Source organism: Opisthocomus hoazin, chromosome 1, assembly GCF_030867145.1.
Source record: "Opisthocomus hoazin isolate bOpiHoa1 chromosome 1, bOpiHoa1.hap1, whole genome shotgun sequence".
In the NCBI taxonomy this organism is placed as follows: domain Eukaryota; kingdom Metazoa; phylum Chordata; class Aves; order Opisthocomiformes; family Opisthocomidae; genus Opisthocomus; species Opisthocomus hoazin.
In genome coordinates, this window is record NC_134414.1 from 67,517,925 (window position 1) to 67,537,595 (window position 19,671).

Here is a 19,671-nt window from a genome sequence, read left to right on the forward strand (position 1 = left end):
CAGTGTTTCTAAAACTACTACCTTGCTCTACAATCTATTACTATAGTATCAGAATAACATTACAGCTGATGGCTTTCAACCGCTTTGTCACACCTGCCAATGCACTTCTGGCTCAGAACTCTATAGAAAAAATTTAGATAAATTATTGTCACTGTTTAAAGCAGGACGTCAATAAACTGAGTGACAGATGCTCTCTATTAACCCCCACCCTCCCACCAGAAGAAGGGAAGAGGAGGAAAAGGGAGAGAGACTTACAAATGGGATATAAAAAGTTTTACTAACAACACTAATAAGACTAAGAATATTAATAATAAGAGAAATAATACAAAATATACAAAACCTATACTGAGTTTCCTGGAGTCGGGTGCTGGGCGCTGGTATACCACCAGCATCTGCCAGGCAGCACCAAGCAGTCCCGGGCTGGCCTTGGCAGCAATAGGCAGAAAATGGACTCAGGAATGCATGGATTGGAACCTGGATCAGGATCGCAGGCAGGACAGTGAGCAGGGTCCTCTGCAGAAGCCAGCCATGGATGAAGACAGCAAGACCCTCGTGATCCCCCAGCTTTAAACTGAATATAACATGCATGGCATGTAATACCTCGCTGGTCAATATTGGGTCACCTGTCCTGTCCGCCCCTCCCTGCAAGTTCAACCCTTTATGACTTCTCACTTGTGGGACCCAAGAGGTCTAAAGGTGACCTCGGCTGCTATAGTGATAATTATAAACAGGGGCCTTTTTCTGCATTCCTTTCCTACCATTAGCTCAGTATAACTATAAACATTAATGTTCTCAGCTCTGGAGTGGACAGTGCCTTTAAAATATGCAGCCAGCTTCAGAAAAATGCAGTTACTTAGAAGAACTTAGCTGTAAGGAAGATTCACTAAAAGTGAATCGGTTCTATTTTAACCAAAACAAGGACACATTAATGTGTGCTTAATTAATTTCAGTAATTTTTTTATTAAAGACTGAAAGAAAATACAGAGGCAAGTACAATAAAAACAGAAGTACCTGAAGTAGCTAATCATAGAGAAAATGTGCAATATCGTATGTAGCAAAAATATTTTTCAATACAGAGATATCACCTTTTTATGAGATGAGCATATATATATAAAAATCTTACAAGCATGTAGTTTTTCAGAGGTAATGCCATATTTAATACATATCTCAAAGAATTATATTTCTTGATATTTTCCAAAACAAGAAATAAAAAGAAGTAATGGAAAAGCCTGATTTACAACTTAGAATTCCCTCTAAACTGCAGTACCTGCTCCATTCCACATTTAGAGAATAGTGTTCTAGAGAGAATACGAAATTTGAAATTCAGAAGAAAAATAAGTATCTCCTTGAGCAGCAGACCTAATGAAGTTTGGTTCTCTGTAGGTTTATTTTGTGGATGATTGACATGGGTGCCTGATAAAGTGTGAGATTTGACTGAAGGTTTACCAGTTGCAGAATACCTGTAGATTTTCATTCTGTCTCTCCCTCACATATATGTGAATACAAATGTAGGACCACAGAAAATGCCTGAAATAACTTTGCTAAGACCCTTACACATCTCTATAGTTTCATAAGAATTGAGTGGAAGTGACTGGGGAGAGTAAGAAGGATCATATTTTGGTTGCTTGCAGGTAACTTGACTAACTTTAATTCTAGTACTTGGCATCTCCAGCCCAACACAGGGTATTTGTCCAAGTAGCAACTCTTGTTCCTCAAGCAAATGGTACAGACTGTTTCACTCCCTCTTTCCTCAGAGAAAATCTCACGTCCATCAGCCTCATCCACACTGCATTAGTCCAAATCTCCTCCACACTCTGTGTGGTGCCTTGATGGCCCAAAATCAGGATTAGTCATCATCATTATAACTAGCACTTCTTTCTCATTGTGCTAAAATTAAATCCTCGTTCAAATGCTCTGAAAAAAACATGGGTTTCTGTCACAGTCCACTGAGTTCTGTTTCTGTAAGTATAATGGTACAGGTATGAGCTACATTTGGAAATCTTGGGAGACTGGCAATAAAATCACAGGTTTTCCTTAAAAAGGATAATTCACAGTTTTAAAACTCTGCTGAAGAAAGCTGTCTGCAGCACTAAGAATACTCTTGACTGCCTTTCAGTAGCAGAAGAATGACTAACCTGATATAATAAATGAGATCCGTGACAAAGAAGAGAGAACTATTGTTGACATATACAATATATTAGACTCTATTTGGTTATACGCCTGTCATTTTATACACAGTACAAAGAGAATAAGACTTTTCTCCAAAGAATATAAGACTAGAATAACTAGGTAGAACAAAGAAGTACATGGAAGAAACTGGACAGGGTAGATAAGATTGTGAACAAAATCAACAAAAATTATAGAATATTGAACTATAGGCTGTCTGATCACTATTTAATCAGTCAGCTCTGGGCAAGAGCTATACAAATAATGCATTTCTCTGATTGCAAGATCAAGTCCCCGTTCTTAAATTGACAACAATTTCACCAAAATCACCCAACACTTGGTTCCACCCGAAATATTAAAATGAAACAAAAGAAGAAATATTTCTTTCCATTTTTAAAAATTATGGTTGGAAAGAAGGATTAGGAATCATTCTTTCCTCTTTTCTTCTTTTAAATTTCTTTTCTTTTTTTCCTGATAATACTTCTTTGCTTTGACCTAAATCTGTGAACATTTGCAGTCATTGCAATACTGATTTTTTTCAGTAAATAGTATATAATTGGGAAGAGATGAGAGGGAGAATCATCAAGACATGCACATGACCTGCCTAACTGCTATCAAATTATCAGAGCTTTTTAAAGTAATAATGGAAAGCTGAAAGGCCATGGTTTTATTGAGTATTTTGTTGCGGTTTTCCTCACAGAGTGAACCTGGTATGAAAACATTTGTGGAAATAAAAAGGAAGTAAGGCATTCAAACTAACATAATTTGTAAATAAAAGCAGTAAAGAACCGATACAGCAAAATGACACCATAGAAAGTTTGGAGGATGATGACAACGATGAATGCTACTTTCTGTTTGATACAGCAAACCTGGTAGAACAGGTACAGATATTTATATAAGATTATAGTACAAGAACATTTAAATATGAGTGGCCTAGTGAAACCAATTAATCTATTTATATTTTTTAAGAGGAACAAATACTTCCCTGGTGGTATAATCAGAGGACCTGAAAGATACATTCTGAATGAACAAATCCAGAGGTCAAAATAAGGGATAAGTTCTTTTTGTTCAACTTCTCCAGAGATTTCCTCTCTGTTAATTTTAAATTAGTGATCATGCCATTTTTCACTCTTTCGTTAGCACTATAAATGAAAAAACTTTGTCACAAGAATCTTAAGAACAGCAAATTCTTTACATTCTCAGGTTTCTGACAGGTAACAATGAAAAGGACAAGCCTTTCAATGAAGTCATTAGTTAGTCAGCATGAATTGGTGTATGTACATGCAGAATTTTCCATGTCAAGCATTGGTTAAACAAAATATGACTAGTATATGTAGCTTAGACACAATTGCATGCTATTTAAAATATCATGTTTCATATTTTATATTTACCTTGTCACAGAAATTTATTTTTTCCCACTAAAGACTAATTAGAAACAAAGGAGCACAGTGAAGGAAATTCAGCTGTTACAGACCAACTTCTCTTCCAATGTCATTCAATACTTGATACACCAATACTGCAAAGAGTGACCTTATCACAAGTCACGTAGGAGTACAAAAATTTTTTTTGCAGAGCCAGAATTTTTACTAACTTAGAAAAGAAAAAGGTGAGAGATGTTATCCTAGTTCAGCTTCCTTTTTGTGGTGTGCAGAAAAGTGTGTATCAGCCCAGGAGGTATAAGGGTGGAACATGGTTTTAGGTAGAAACACAGCAGGTCAAAACAAAAGGCTGAAGAAGCATATGCTCTAGAAAGCAGACAAGAAATATAATACCTGGGAAATAAGAGCACTGGATAACACTGCGTTTTCAGAAACTGTTCTAATGCTTCATTATTTTTAGAAGAAATAGGAGGGAAATTTTCAGGATACATTAATAATATGCAAGAGAGAAATGTGTATGTGGGCCATTCATCTTCAGCAACAAAGTTATCCACTACTGCTACAATAGCAGATTTAAGGTGTTATTTGTATTGGCTAAACCTTTAAGAAAGATTCTTGACAGTAAAATTGTACTGAAAAGTTATAAGTTGACAGTAAATTGCAGTTCCATGGATCAGTCTTGGATGGAGGCAGCTGGATGACACATTCCGTCTCATCAGACTCTACCCACAGGGCATCCTAAAGAATCAACATAGTTACAGAACTTTGCAAAAATAAAAAATAAAAGGGAAATAAACCAATCTTTTCTTAAATGTCAGTTCAAATCCTTGGTGATTTTTTGCACACATTGCTATTTCATCTGGCTTGCTTTGTTCTTCTGAGGTGTATCTTAATTATTTTACAGCTGTGAGGTGAAGGAATAACAGATGTTTTTGTTCAGTGATAGAGAAGTAAAAGCAGTTTATAGACGGATTATTTAAAAGAGTAAGAGAATTCCTTTTGCACACTCCATGAAAAATACAAGAAGCAAGAAGTAGAAGCACAATGCATGTTATAATGTTCACTCTGTGCGAAAGTCTGAAATCCCAGGTCCCTTAATAATCTATCAAACATCTGCTTTGTGAATGAAAGAATATTAATAGAACTAGTATTTGAATGATGTTACATAATCATGAAGGGACCAAAGATGAACAGAAACAGAAAGAAGCTGAAACAGTCCTTGCTAAGATGAAAATTATATTAAAATATTTGATTAATGATAAACCTCAATCTGCCCTCAGATATTTGCTGTAGAGAATGGGACTTATTGGTCACTTTCTTACCTAGAAATTAAGTGGCAAAAATAAGATGATGATAGAAAGAATCAAAGAAGCTAAAGCTTTGTAATGAAAATTGATATTGGCTAAAGTACTAGAACTAAGTATTAAAACACAGAAAAGTAATTTAACTGAAGAGGGAAAGCGTAGATAGATAGAGAAAAGAAAAATGTATTAAAGGGAATGAAGTACAGACAAATCACCATCAGCATTTAAATAAAAAAATGGTATTTCAGGTGAACAGAATCTTTTTATATTCTTAGCCTTTGGAGGGAGGGCAAGAATGAAAGGAAAGAACAGTGTTAATAACACAGCAAAAAAACCCTTTGGGGACCTCTTTAGCACAGTAACTCCTCCTCTAAGCGTGAGTGCATGTGCAACTGAACAACATTAAAATAAATTTAATTATACTTATTTGATTGAAGAGTGTAAATAAGTATACTTATCTTTTATACAACTTTGAAAAGATATCCATATGAACAACAAAGGAGAATATGCACAAGAGTTGGTGTAAAGTGAAGAAAACTGTAAGAGTTTAGATTGTACAGAAGAACTAAAATATTACAACAAAATTCCTCCCAGCCCTGCGGCTATTTCAGATGTTTGGATGATTCCAACATTTCAAAATTGAGTCATGTTTGCCTAAATATTATGTGTTTAGATTTAAAAAATAATATTGATTTCTACCCTCCTCTATGGCTATGACAACAAATTTCAATAAGGGACAGATAATTTATTTGAATTAATTTCTTAAATCCTCTGAAGAAACAAAAATGTATGAAACAGCAAAAATGAATTTCATCCTATTTTTTACTGTAACCATGTGGTTTAAGTGTATTGACCTTTTGTCGCTTGATTTATATTTAGTTTTTATTTAAGTATTTACATTTTAAATTTCTAGTATATTATCAGAGAATAATGAAACCAATTATGTAAAATAATAACCCAAAATCATGACTTAGAATAAAGCTTTCAGCTGCCATCTAATAAAATGGCCTCAGAGATTGCTACAGAAGACAAAATAAATAAGTATTCAAACACAAAAAACAACAGGAAGGATTATATGAATGGATGTTAAATCCTATTTTGTCACATAATTCTGTAGTTTTCTTACAGATGCAGGTCCCTTTTCTACCTGACACTACAAACTCCACAAAAAGAAGTGCAGTTAGGGACACCGGGCAAAGCACAATTACCTGTTCTGTCACTAGATTTGTACAGCTGCAAAGTATCTGATAATTTCATTCTCAGACAGGGACTGATGATAATGGCAATAGGAATGGTGGAAAGGAAAGGAAAGGAAAGGAAAGGAAAGGAAAGGAAAGGAAAGGAAAGGAAAGGAAAGGAAAGGAAAGGAAAGGAAAGGAAAGGAAAGGAAAGGAAAGGAAAGGAAAGGAAAGGAAAGGAAAGGAAAGGAAAGGAAAGGAAAGGAAAGGAAAGGAAAGGAAAGGAAAGGAAAGGAAAGGAAAGGAAAGGAAAGGAAAGGAAAGGAAAGGAAAGGAAAGGAAAGGAAAGGAAAATGGTATCGTTAAAGTATACCCATATTTACTCGCTACAGCATCTTCAAAAAAATATCTGAATTGAAGCTAATAAGGAGAAGTTCTAATTTCATGTGGATCAGTAATAGATTATTTACTGGTTTTAGAGTAAAGGAGAAAAACGGGAAGTCGAGGTTATAAAGTAGAAACAATCAGAAAATCAAATTGATTTCTTTCTCTGGAAAATTCTATTTCTTTCTTCTTTTGGGGAATGAATGCAAGCTTTAAAAGACAAAACATGGAAGAGATTTAAACACAGTGTAACTGCCATTAGCACACAGTTGCTGAGGCAAGCAGCTCCGGTGCCACCACGATCCGACTGCAGAGTGTCCTTGCACAGTGCACAGGGGGACTTCCCAAACTGAGGGAACCTGAGGGGGACCCAAGAGAGACACCAGGAGCTGGCGGCTCGCTTGTCAGCAGCTGATGAGACCTGGGTGGGTGTAGGCGTGGGTAACGGACCGTTGTAACGATGTGACCCCAATATGAGTATGATCGTACACCTTTATTAGTCAGCAAAACAAGGTTTATATAGCAAAACTATTACAGCATCTGAATGGTTAAAACCCCAACCCATATATAGGCAAAACTACTGCAACTCGTTGTGATTGGTGCAGAGCTGCCTCTCGAAGTGAAAACAGTACTGTAGCAGGAAACAGCAACGTGGCAGGAAGGAAGTGACAGTGTGGCAGGAAACGGTGACGTTCCCCCTGCTCCAGTGTCCCGAGCTCGTCGCTCTGCCTTCCCAGCAGGGTTCCGTGTCAGCTGCTCCCAAGGCTCACCTCCGGATCAGAACCTGGGTTGTTCAACGCACCAAACTATGTCCCCTCTCGTCCGGCCAGGACTCCACAGGTGGGGACAGGAGCAATGGCAAAGTCAGCGACTGGGAGAATGAAGAACCGCTCACTGTAGCAGAAGATCAGGTTCAAGACTGTCTGAGGAACCTGAAGGTGAACAAGTCCATGGGACCTGATGAGGTACATCTGCAGTTCCTGAGGGCACTGGCAGATGAAGTTGCTAAACCACGGTCTATCATATTTGAGAAGTTGTGGTGGTCCGGTGAAGTTCCCAGTGATTGGAAAAGGGGAAATACAACGTCCATTTTTAAAAAAGGAAAAAAATAAGACCCAGGGAACTACAGGCCAGTCAGTTTCACCTCTGTGCCCAGCAAGATCATGGAGCAGATCTTCCTGGAAACTACGCTAACACACATGGAAAAGAAGGAGGTGATTGATGACAGCCAACATGGCTTCGCTAAGGGCAAACCATGCCTGACAAATGTAGTGGCCTTCTACAAGGGGTTACAGTGTTGGTGGATACGAGGAGAGCAGCTAATGTCATCTACCTGGACTTGTGGAAGGCATATGAAACTGTCTCACATGACATCCTTTTCTCTAAATTGGAGACACATGGATTTGACAGATGGAACACTCAGTGGGTAAGGAAGCGGCTGGATGGTCACACACAAAGATTTGCGGTCAACGCCTTGATGTTCAGGTGGAGGCCAGTGACGAGATGCATTCCTCAGGAGTTGGTACTGGAACCAGAGCTGTTCAATACCTTTGTCAGCAACATGGACAGTGGGATTGAGTGCACCCTCAGCAAGTTTGCTGATGACACCAAACTATGTGGTGCGGTTGACATGCTGGATGGAAGAGATGCCAGCCAGAGGGACCTTGACAGGCTTCAGAGATGGGCCTGTGTGAACCTCATGAATTTAAAAAAGCCAAGTGCAAGGTCCTGCATATGAGTCAGGGCAATCCCAAGCACAAATACCGGCTGGGCAGAGAATGGATTGAGAGCAGCCTTGAGGAGAAAGACTTGGGGGTGTTGTTTGACCAGAAGCTCTAAGTGACCTGGAAGTGTGTGCTGGCAGCCCAGAGGGCCAACTGCATCCAGGGCTGCATCTAGAGAAGTGTGGCCAGCAGGTTGAGGGAGGTGATTCTGCCCCTCTACTCTGCTCTGGTGAGACCCCACTTGGAGTCCTGAATCCATCTCTGGAGCCCTCAGCACAGGAAAGACATGGAGCTGCTGGAGCAGGTCCAGAGGAGGGCCACAAAAATGATTCGAGGGCTGGAACACCTCTGCTATTGAGGAAAGGCTGAAAGAGTTGGGGCTGTTCAGCCTAGAGAACACATTTATTGCACATCTGAAGTTAAATACTACTCCCAATGCCAGCAGTATGCAAGGTACTTTTCGAGTAGATATTATAAAAGCTGTGTGGGGACATGCCCAGTGTATACATGGCCTTTGCTGGAAAAAAGTCTGTGGACAGCTATGGAAAAGAATTACGTGGCTTTTTGAATTACCCATATTCCATCATCACTGAGCTTGATTCAGAATATTTGCTTGCTCAGTCTGCCTGGATACAATTTGTATCCTGTTTCAAAGTGACTTCAGAAATGAACATCAGTGGTGTGTACACCCCTCTGCTTTCCATAGACATCCTTCTTCAGGAATACATTTATTCAAAGTAAAAAATTTGAGATTCACAAAAACTCCACTGAGTCTTAAGGTAGAACAAAGAATTTCCTTTTATTACTTCAGTTATTGTAATCTAATAATAAATATATTATCTTATAGATTAGTAAATACGAGAAAAGCCGAAAGCTATTAAAATGATTGTTGGCAAAATTGTGTACTGAAGCAGTAGCGCCATTCTCTTGCTGTAGCATATCTAACACAATCACATGACTATAAAATGGTCAACTTTCAAAGGATTATTGTAACTTCACTGTTTGTTTCTGTGTTTTCTTTAAATTCTCATTAAAAATCTCAAATAGTGGGGTCCATTCCTCAGGGTAACCATAAATTATATTTTCCTTTAATGGATTACAAAGTAAATTACCAGACATCTGCCTTTCTGTATTTCTTCTGTCATGAATATAATGAATTATCTGCCCTTCTCCTGCAAGTATTTTGTGCAGAGACCTGTGACACAGTCTTGTTCCAAGTGTATCATACAGATACTGTCTTTCGTTGAAGAAATCTCTGCAGTTATGTGCTCAGAGATACGGGCTCTGATCCCTAACATCATCAGAAGGAAAAAGTTAACAAAGATCGAAGACAAAGAAAAATCTTGAACTGGTAAATGAAGATTCTGTTGAGAGGGAAGTATGGAGAGGTAGTGACACACCTGAGCACTGAGGAATTGGATCCTTCTTCCCTTTGTGTCAGAAAAGGAATAAAAGCAGCCCTTAAGCTGCATTAATGCACTCAGTATCAAAGCACAAGTTTGTCTTAAATCTGCAATACCTTGTCGGGGACTTCCAGTCTCCTTCAATTACAGTGAGTGACTCCACCAATATGATCCAATGTTTAGTTATTTTTTCCCTGTGGAAGAACTTCACTGGGGAAGTGGGGAAAGTGAAACTCTTCTCACAGTTAGTTTACCTCTGTGTTTTAGGAAAACCCCCTGAGAAGTTAAAGATGTGAATCTAAACTCCTTTGGCTCAAGAAGGTAAAACAACCTGGAAAGTTGAACCTTTGGGCACTGACCTGTCATCCTCCTCCACTTCCAGAAAAGCTGAACGTCCTCCTCTGCTGGCTGTTGCAGATGCGATTCTGAGCTCTCCTCCCTGTGTAGAGCCAGGATGTCTAACACAGAGTTCAATTTTGGCCCCGAATACTCAAAAGGTAGGCATTTCAAAATACTTAAGACCTTCACCCAGGTCCTTTATTAGACAGGATAGATGAAAGATGTTAGGACATGGCAGCTACCATTTTTACAAAGATTTTTCTTTGAAGCTAGGTTTCAGGTGCTTTATTTCTGCAATGCCTTACTTCTGCTGTTTTCAGACCAATTAAGTTGAAACATTTTTACCATATTCAAGCATCTACCCCTGCATACCCATATCCAAACATTTCGGTTCTTCTTCAAAGAGTCCACATATATTGTGTATTATGAAGAATTAATTGATAGTCTGTATTGTTTTGTGAATGTTTCAGATATCACAGTCTCAGCATACTAGCTCTTTGTGCCGAATCTTTATATTCTAGCAATTTTTTTGTGAGATTCTCAGTTGCTAGAGGGTATATTTAAATGGAATTGAACAAATTTTTCCTCAATTGTTTTCCACAAAAAAAGAAGTTTTCTGGTGTATTTTTCACTTCAAATTTATATCCAGGCTCATGTTCTCAGTTTTTCAATTTTTTGCACTTTCGTAGAATACTAGATGAACAGCTTGAGAGCCCTTTATTGTCTTCAGAGAGAGCATATAAACCAGACGGTAACAGGCATGATTTCCAAATGCAGTTAACACCCCTGGAGCCTGACCTTGAAGGAATCACCTCTAAGAGTCGATATCTCAGAAGCTTGTTTCATGGCCCAGGCATGTTCAGAGAAGATGTTTTATAGGATTTATTTTTATTTGTGTGTTCCTCTGCAAGCTTTAATTTTGCTGATGGCGACAGGAACTGTTTTAGTTGTCAGGTGAGATCAGGACTGTAACTGTGCCTGTCAGTGCAGTAATTATGTTGAAAGCAGTGAATTTACTCCATGTGCAGTTACAGAAACAAAACATACCTGCTCCCACCTTGCACTGCTGCAATGGCAGTCACCAACAACAGAAACACAGCCATTTTCAATACATAATAAACATATGCATCGTTTGTGTTAAATAAATTGAGTTTTCTTTTACAGAAATATGTATTCATATGTATGAAATGAAGTACACAGCTATTAAGACTATGCTCACAATTGTCTATCTTGAGAATTACAACCTTCATTTTGCATTATTAACTTGTGTCTGTGGTGAAAAGAGGATTTGGGAGGGTAGAAAAAGGAGTTTTACAGAAGAAACTTTGGGAAATCAGGAAACTATGGAAAAAAGCACGAAACATTGGAAAAAAGCAGGAAGATATGGAAAGCAGGTGTTGAAAATGAATGATAGTAACAACATAGCAAACTCATAGAGAATTCTCTTTTGCTCCTGTTCTGTTTGGCTATTGCAAGAACATAGCATCATTTTTTTGTTTACTTTTTCTCCTTTTATTGCTAATATGAAAGCAGAAAAGAAACATTAATCTTTTATGTCAAGATATTATTCTCCTTTGCATCCTTAGGTTTGTGTTCAAAAGTGACCAAAAACTGCAGAATATCACATATTTCAAAATTTTGATATACTGTGAAAATTGATGGCGTTTAAGGATTTCTGAGCTGGGCATCAGTACTCACATCTCAGGTACACGTCCTCTGGATCATCTCATTTCTTCTTATTGAGTACATTAAAATCACATGTAGAGATATCAGAATGTGTGAAAAAATTACCATTAAATAAATGAATAAAATATTTTACTCTGAAAACATCATCACTAGTAATTTTGTTAGTTTTTCACCATTTATTTTGAGCCTTCAACTCATATAAAAATATTAAGACTATTAAAGGAAAAGTATGGCTTGGCATTACAAATAAACCTATTGTATTTTCACAATGTTTCCATTGTTTCTGTAAATATTTTCCTCATTTTTTCATTTAAAAATCTTGTCTTATGAAGAATCTTGTCTTCTGCCTTGCCTGTAATCATGTAGTTTTGTATTGAAAGCAAAGTAAGACACATGAAAAATGCTGAGGATAAATTCAATAACATTTTACATAAGAACTTATCTATATGAAAGAAAAAACAATTACAAGGAGCAGATAACAATGCCAAAATGTACATCTGTGCACTGTATCAATGCAACAATGGCTTATATAGAGAGAAGGACGTCATCTGGTAAAATCAAGAAAGAAAGAGTCTCTTGTAATCTTTAGATCTGGACTTATTTAGGAGTATAGAGCCAGTGAGATCCACTTGGGATTCTCCACAACAGTAGTAGAGCATAGCAACAGCTGTAAACTCCTTTTCAAATTCTTTGTTTCCAAGGATCCTGACTGAAGAAGGGCTAGAAATTATCCTTTTTTGAAAAAAAAAAAACCCAAACTTCATATATACATGTTATTCTATTTATGTTTAACCTCTGGTAAACTGCTAGAAAAATTTTAGTGTAACTTAATTTATATTCAACTACACAAAAATACATCCAGAAAGAGACAGTAAAGGAAACCTGATAGAGTTCATTGACCAAAAAATTATTTCATACTGTCACCATCTGGAATGAATCCTGATGATTTTCTAAATGATAGAATCAGGTCTTTCATTTATGTAATGATTTAAATCATAGTAAATATCATGCTTAACAGATAAAGAAAATATATTACTCCACTCTTTTTTTTCTTTTCTCTCTTTTTCTTTTCTTTTGCTTCTGATAAAGGGGCAAAGGCTGGTGCAATGAACTTTCCTTTTATCTGAAAAAAGGATTAGATTAGATGAGTTCAGAGGGAAAGAGACTCCACCTCCTCAGTTCCCTTTGCCTATGGCTTATAATGAAAACGAAAACTTGCAACTAAGTTCTGACTAAGATTAGATTTAAATTTCTACCATGATTCTTACTGTCATTCCTAGAAGCAATATCCATATTTTTGACCGTGATTAGTAATACTCAGATTGCAGCCAAACCTACAGTGCTTAAGATAAAATGCTAGTTCAGGATTAAAAAAAACTACTTTCAAAGGGTTGAAGTCACTTCAGCTCATCCATTACTTTCAGTGCCTTATTTTTAAAAAATTTCAGGTGTGAGAAATAAAAGATTAATACAGCTGCCATTATCATTTCAGTACAAAAAAATGGCTGGAGGACCTATAACAACCTACCTGCAAATAGAAATTATCAGCTCTGTCAGCAAGTCTGAGCTGGCTGAAGATTCACACCCCTGATCTCCTCATACTGCCACCAACCAATCTCTCAGCAGCAAACAGAACCATAAATAAACAAAATCCAGGGGTATATATCTTCCCCTTGTCATTATTGCTAAATCAAATATGAGATGACTACGGAAAACGCAAAGAGAATCAACACTAACCAATGAACTGAAATTGTGTTCTGTAGAAAAATAGTGCAAAATAAGATTTTTGATCGCTTATATTTTGACTGGTCATTGGCCACTGGTTCCAAGGCACAAAGAGCATCTTTGATCATTTACTTGCCAAAAGAAACACTTTTTTGACTTCTCTGCTTAGTATGATATATTGATTTTCAGCACCTATGCTGACTTATTACGACGAACCTGTACAGTAAAGGAAAGGGAAAGACATATTTTGGCCAGCATCTACCCTGTGTCTTCTTACAGAACAGGAAAAAAATTAGATGTGACCTGTTCTCAGTCCATGAATCTATTTATTGCTGGGAATTTTAGGAAGAAATTGTTAAGAATTCCTTTAGTACATTACGTTTTATTTAATCAAAGGTTTAAAAAAATAAACATTAAAAATAGTAATTTGTTTACATTTCTGGAGGTGTATAGAGAGAAAGATGTCTTTTCTTAAAAGAAAAAAACAAAGGAAGGAGATCAATATAAAAATATTAAGGGTCCCATTGCCGTATATCAGAGTAAGTAGAAAATAATAAGATTCTTCTAACAAAAAGGTAGCATATTCTGTGTCAGCATTTATCTTGGGATTGCTTGATGTTAGACAAGATATAAAGGGAGAAGTTATGAGAAAATCAAGTGAACACTTGTGTGTGGAAGGCTTGACTGAAAAGCTGAAATCTGTGACAATCTTAATAAGATCTGATATGGTAACACTAGACAGGAGGATGAATGAGAGGAGTCCAGGGACAAACAGGATTTCAGGCTTGAGGATTACCCAAGCTAGGGGAAGTAAGAGAAAGTAGATTTAAAAACTAAGTTTTGAAAATAAATAGCTTTTTTAAAGATACACGTATCTGGGCAAACAATGGATACCTTCAAAGTATTTGACTCGTTATTGTCCCTATAATAGCTAGGGTGGTAGGTTTGGTATTTTGTGGGTTTTTTTAGCTTCACCTTCATGATGAGTTTCTGAAGCCAAGCATGCTGTCTCCGTAACCCAAAGTTGGAAGCACACATAAGTGCATACAGTACATAGTATGTTTTGTGAAAAAATACCTAAAGAGAAAGAGTAGTGTTTTCCTCAGAAGTGTGGCACCAAAAAGAAAAATTCCATCATGCAAGATACGGATGTGCAATTTCTCACTGCTAAATTCTCCTGCCAATCATTTCAAATGCACATTAAAAGGGAAACAGGTATAATACTGCATGGCAGCTTGTCAGCATTCGAAAGCTGAGTCTCAGTATTACCCGTGCAAGTTGCACTTAGGCTAGTTTTGCAAACTGCAGAGACTGGAAACACAATATGCAGGAAAGGAATTTTCCTTCCTTTCAATTTTAAGTGTCATCTAATTTCAATATAAAGTAAAAATATACTAAAATACTTTGCTGCAACGATGAAATGCGTGTATTGCACAAAACAGACCTTACAGGAAAATCATAGTTAAAAGAAAGAAGACAAAATAGAAGGAGCAGTTCATGAATGAAAAGAGAAGTAGGAGGAAGGACATTACCTTACATATAAAACCGTGTCTTTTCTTGTCTTCTGAACTTGTTTGCTTTCTCTTTTTTTTTTTAATAGTCTCTTTAGTTTTCTATCTGGACACATTTTTTTCTTGGCAAGAACATAGCAACATCCACCCCACCTGCCCCCCCCAAAAAAAAAATCCAAACAAACCACAAGAACTCCAGAGCTGAATGAAAGAACAGAAAGAACATAATGCAAATCTAAAAACTGTACAGTACATTGTATGCATTTGCAGAAGCTCCTTCAGTTGGGCCCAGTCTTGTTTAACTTCTTCATCAACGACCTGGATGAAGGGTTAGAATGTACCATCAGCAAGTTTCCTGGTCACACCAAACTGGGAGATGTGGTAGATACACCAGAAGGCTGTGCCACCATTCAGCGTTACCTGGACAGGCAGGAAAGCTGGGCAGAGAGGAACCTGATGAGGTTCAACAAAGGCAAATGCAGGGTCCTGCACCTGGGGAGGAACAACCCCATATATCAGTACAGGCTTGAGGCGGACCTACTGGAGAGCAGCTCTGTGAAGAGGGAGATGGGTGTCCTGGTGGATGACAGGTTAACCATGAGCCAGCAGTGTGCCCTGGCTGCCAAGAAGGCCAATGGGATCCTGGGGTGCATTAGGAGGAGTGTGGCCAGCAGGTCGAGGGAGGTTCTCCTTCCCCTATACACTGCCCTAGTGAGGCCTCATCTGGAGTACTGTGTCCAGTTCTGGGCTCCCCAGTTAAAGAAAGAGGAAGAGCTACTGGAAAGAGTCCAGCGGAGGACTACGAGGATGCTGAGGGGACTGGAACATCTCCCCTACGAGGAGAGGCTGAGGGAGCTGGGCTTGTTCAGCCTGAAGAAGAGAAGGCTGCAAGGGGACCATATAAATGCTTACAAATGTTGTAAGGTGGATGTCAGGAGGATGGGGCCAGACTCTTTTCAGTGGTGCCCAGCGACAGGACAAGGGGCAATGGGCACAAACTGAAGCAGAGGAAGTTCCGTCTGAACATGAGGAAGAACTTCTTCCCTCTGAGGGTGACGGAGCACTGAAAGAGGCTGCTCAGGGAGGTGGTGGAATCTCCTTCTCTGGAGATATTCAAGACCTGCCTGGACAAGGTCCTGTGCAGCCTGCTGTAGGTGACCCTGCTTCGGCAGGAGGGTTGGACTAGATGACCCACAGAGGTCCCTTCCAAACCCTACTATTCTGTGATTCTGTGATTCTGTGAATTAAGACTCTTCTAGCGTAAGTGACTCAATATTAGCACTCAACTGTTAGGCGGTGATGCCGAACCTCTGTAGAGTGGTCATAATCACTGTGCATACGTTAAATATCCTCTTTTTCTACAGAATGCAGAGACTGTTTTCCAACACAGATGAGCTGCTTTACAAATGAGCATCCAGGCAAAACCAGACACCTGATGTGATATGATGCAATATGACATACACAATTTCTCTGTAAACAACGATGAATAAAAGATTCTGAGGCCAGTTTTTATAATTTAAATTAGCTGTTAGAAACAAGCAGGTTTTATTTATATGCAACTCTGTAGATTCTCCTTTTTGCTGTCCAGCTTAGATTTCTGCCTGCATAGCCAACATCTCATTTTTAAGGTGAACTGTGTAGTTTTCTTTCACTGTGTACCTGCTAGCTTTTCCAGCAGCTCTCCACAACTGTAACACTATCCAAATGATCTAAAGTTATTTTTTCGACTTTGACACAAAGTTTCCAAAACACTTCACTTTTCCTCCAATACATTTTTGAGCCAGATTCCCAAAGATGTAAACGGAAAGTAAACAGTCTTATTGCCATGGCCACATCATTCAACGTAGGAATAAGACCTAACCCAGTCAATGTTAAAGGTAATGCTTAAGTGTAAAATTACTTTAGACTCTCTCGTAGTTTTGACTTCTCTACATTTATATTCAGTAAAGTTATGTTATTCTACACTAATCTTTACTATCTCGGCCAGAGTTAGAAAACTAGATTTCCAAACATTTCATGTCCCATGAAGAAATGTCCATTCTGAAAGGAATGCTCAAATTTCTCATCTCCTAAATAAAAAGAAATATTCAAAACTTTCACATTTTTCCCTAAGGAAAAAAAAGCTCAAATCTCTCAAATATTGTCTTCAAAACACTAACCCAAATTATTTCAACAATATTAAAATGTTTCTTTTAAATAAGAAAAAAAAATGTAAATATAGAAAAACAAAAAAATCGTGTGCTAAAATTAAACAAAAAAGTAAGCTTTATTTAAGCATTTCATTTCAACATTTTTCAATTTGAAAGCCTGCAAAACCGAACACCTTGTGAAAAAGTTAACTTAAATATTTTTTCCCCAATAAAAAGATATTATTTTGCAAAAATTTTCAACTAGTTTTACCAGGAGTGTTCTACATGTCAGACTTCAGTGTGATTTTTTAAAGTGGCACCTTATTATTTCTGAGGATTGAGAACACCTAAAAAAATCAAAGTGACATAATGAAAATGCAACAATGTTGTATAATGGAACATCAGATGTTCAACCCTCTTGTCTAGAATACAAAACCTAAAAGATATTTACTTCAGCTCTCTGAAGTGTGTTATCGGAGATCAAATTTTCACAAATAAATCCTGTAAATCATCTGTAGAGACAGGGGAAAAAAAAACATTACAAAAATGTCATTACAGTTCATCAGGAGGATGGGTTATACAGGTGTTTGGTTAAAAAGAAACAAAATTAGTTCTTTATCACCTATTTTTCCCAGTGGCTCTTCCCATTTCATAAACCTTGTAGGCTGTTGCCACACCTCAAGTGCTTTTTTGCTTCTATTTTGTGCACATTATCTCTGGGCTTTCCTAAGCTAATTTGCATTTACCATTACTTTGAGTAAGCATCAGCTATCATTTATGTTAAGGATAGGGAAATAGGGTAATCAAAATCACAATGCCCATGTCCTTGGCAGAAACAACAAACTTCTTTCTTAGATGTCTACAGACTTTTTCAGGTTCTGAGTGCTTGCTAGTTCTTCTTAATGCAAGAGCCCTCGTTCTTTTTGCATGATAAACCTTGCCTCTGTCAAGTTACAGCATTCGTGTAATTTCTATTTTAGCATAGAAAGAGTAATACAAGCATAATTTTTTTTTTTTTCTGATGTGGGTAACTTTTTTTTTCAGGGACTCATAAATTATAGTGCAACAAAACTACTTCTATCTAAATTAGCTGCATCTACAGTAAAAGGATCTGCTAGTATAATTGTAAAAGTGTAGTACTGTTTTGAGACTTTTTTCTAGCTTACACTTTTTCTTGTACTACAGGTTTTATACATTTTTAATAAGCTCGAGAGTTTAGCAGTAGATATCAGATGGTCTTTTCTTAAACTATGTGAGCATGTTAGGTGAATCATACTGAAGGAAAGAGGACTATTTTCACTTTTTTTCTCTTATCATTTCATCAGTAATAAGATGTTTGAAGAAATAAACAGACTTTATTTTTTCATCCTGGTCTTCTTCATATATTTAGGAAATAAATATTCATAGTAGAATCGTAACAGGGACTGGTTCGTGCTACTATGTGTATCAATACTCAGTATATCTCTGAAGAAAAATGTGCAAACATAAACTCTTTAATCACAAATTGAATTGCACACACACTCACAACTTCCGTTACCTCTTCAAAACTCGAAAAAAAAGCAAGTACAATTATTTGGAAATAAATTAAGGAGTTATTAAAAAGTACGTTCTCATACATCTGGTCAAAATTCCTTGATGTACATTAGTGTCCTTACAAATTTGACTCTTCCGTATCTGACCAGTTAACTATTCTCAGATTGGTTTTGCTCAGATGTGTACAGTATGGTATGCTAAATAATTTTTACAGATCACTATTATCCAACCAGAAATCTGGGGTTAGTTTACTTTGTCCACTAGATTAACTTCATCACTAATGTGTATTTGATCATCAAAGAGTACATCTAAAATGCAGTAAAACACAATTCTCAGCTAACAGGTCAGGATGCTCTTCTGGCTTCATTTTGAAAGTTCAGGATGAGACTCAGCTGACCAAAACTTATTTATTTCTTCTATTCTTTCTGCTTCCTCTGTTTCTACTGAGGACAACCCCCCCCCCCCAAAAAAAAAAAACAAAAACACCCACTAAACCACAGATTTGAGGAATGGCAGCATGACTGATTTCAGTAGGTCCTGTAGTAGGCATGGTTATGGAACAGAACTGAGAGTCTCAACTCAAGTGCACTTGTCTTGCAAGTTAGTCACATCCAGTGTCAGCAGAGAAAGGTAACAAAGGGATATTCTTCTCACAATTATAAAGGTCTATAGCTGAAGTAGTCACTCTATACTCCTTGTATCACTACTATGTCCATAAAAAGGAGACTTGTCCAGGCACTTCAATACTGCATTTTAAAGACATATACATCAATAACTCACTTTTTTATTGTTCATCTTTCTAGTCAACTTGGCCTTAGTACCAAAGGGATTCAGACACAGTCCAAGACTTTCAGAACACTGTCTCATACAGAAGATTTCATCCAAGAAAAACACATGGACATAACTTGTTCGCTCTCTCATTCTTTGTATTTGTTCACCTTTCCATGGCAATGGTTGTTTTGTGTTGTTGTGGTGTGGGTTGGGGGTATTTGGTTTCGTTGCATTATTTTTTTAAGATTTAATTGATTCTCCCACGTGTTTGCTGACTAGAATAGTATGATTAATTTTCTGTTACCTGCAAGACTTACGATTTTTAAGGACAATTTTTTTCTTCGATTCCACAACACACTGGCATTGCTGCAGCTTCTAATGTAAATTTAGCAAGCATGCTGAGAGAATTCTGTTGAGATTTCTTGGAAAGATTCAGAAA